The sequence below is a fragment of the Branchiostoma belcheri genome, unplaced genomic scaffold, assembly GCF_001625305.1.
Source record: "Branchiostoma belcheri isolate BF01 breed outbred unplaced genomic scaffold, Haploidv18h27 scaffold487, whole genome shotgun sequence".
Lineage (NCBI taxonomy): Eukaryota > Metazoa > Chordata > Leptocardii > Amphioxiformes > Branchiostomatidae > Branchiostoma > Branchiostoma belcheri.
In genome coordinates, this window is record NW_017804117.1 from 14665 (window position 1) to 16187 (window position 1523).

Below are 1523 nucleotides of genomic sequence, written 5' to 3' on the forward strand. Positions count from 1 at the left end.
TGCTAGAAGATGTATCTCTGTTAGAGTGTTATGGTCAATTTGTGATTCCAGTAATAAATGTTTGGGTGTAAATATCTTTCAATCGTTGGCAGTAGTGATGGAGTTAATTATTGGTGATATGTTTGTGCCCAGAGATATATCAGGACGCTATGCGTAAGACGTATTCCTGCAAAGTTTTACAAATACCGGACGCCCAGCATTTGCCACTCACAAGTCTCTAGTTGTTGACATGAGAAGGCGTCTGCTTCCAGACTGTCAGCCTGTGAGCAGTGAGATGACCCTAAGGTCACCCTTGTCAGACAGTTGACAAATCACCGGAGGCGCAGTTAACTGAAGTTCTCAGTTCTCACACACAGCTGACACTGATAACAGGAAACGGCTGGGGGAGAAATAGACTTGCACAGTGTGTTGCAATCCATTCCTGAGACAGTGAGAGCACGGGCGGACAGAAAATCTTTTCTGTGAGAATTTATGCTAGCCTGTTCAGCCTGATGCAGTTTTCGTTTCACTTGTAACGCCCATGTGTGTCACGGAGCGTTGTAGTGTAATATAGAATAGGATAATGTTGTAAATACATTGTGTGCGATTACCTGTTGTGCGTATATCTGAAACTCATTTGCATTCTCGTGACTGGGCAAATACGGCACTGACCAGGCTAGGCCATTTCTCGCGCTGCCGTCACCATGCACAGACGTGAAATCCTTCGTCTCCCTCTCGATGGCGGAATAATTCCAGGTTATGCACAAGCACCAAAGCTGCCCAGCTACAGATTCAAGGCCTTGGTCAAGGACGAGATGACGGGAAAGGAAACAGAGGAAATGCTCCTAGTCGTGGATCTGTCTGTGGGAAAGTATGCTCTTACTAAATTGCGGGGCCACGAAGATCATACAGCGAGGGGAAATCCAAGGATCTAGGACACTATGATATTCCACTATCCTTGGGACATGGAAGCCCGACCTGACGCTGCACAACTTAAAGGCAGGCAAGGAGCTGGCAGAAGGTATGTGGGTAAGTTAGAAAGTTGCTACAAATGAGTTGATCAGTCTCTTTCAGCGATTGTTGTCTTCATATAGTTTTGATGTAACGTGTTTTCGTTCCATCAGTTTCTAGCGATCATCTTTAAAAAACAGACCTTTGGATTAAGACAAGAAACGGTGCCATTCTGCGAACAAACGTTGAATGCCCTATGCGAAATATTGGCCCCTATCTTGTAAACAGAATCATAATCGTTGGTCACAGCTGACCTGTTGTTTCCCGTCGTTCCGAAAAGCATAGTTCTTCAGAAAGGTTAAAACTTACATCCCATGTTCGTACGCTAAAACTTTTTCCTTTTTCTTCCAAAGCACCACATTTCCATCTGAAAGTTTTGAAATCATCTATATTTTATATATCAAATTATTCATTATTATCATCAGTGTATCAGTCAGTGTACATGTACATGTGTATATGTCCGTTTTAGTACGAGGGTCGTTTTGTTTGAAGCCGTTTTGTTCTGAATAACGTTCGCCTGAAATCTGAATCTC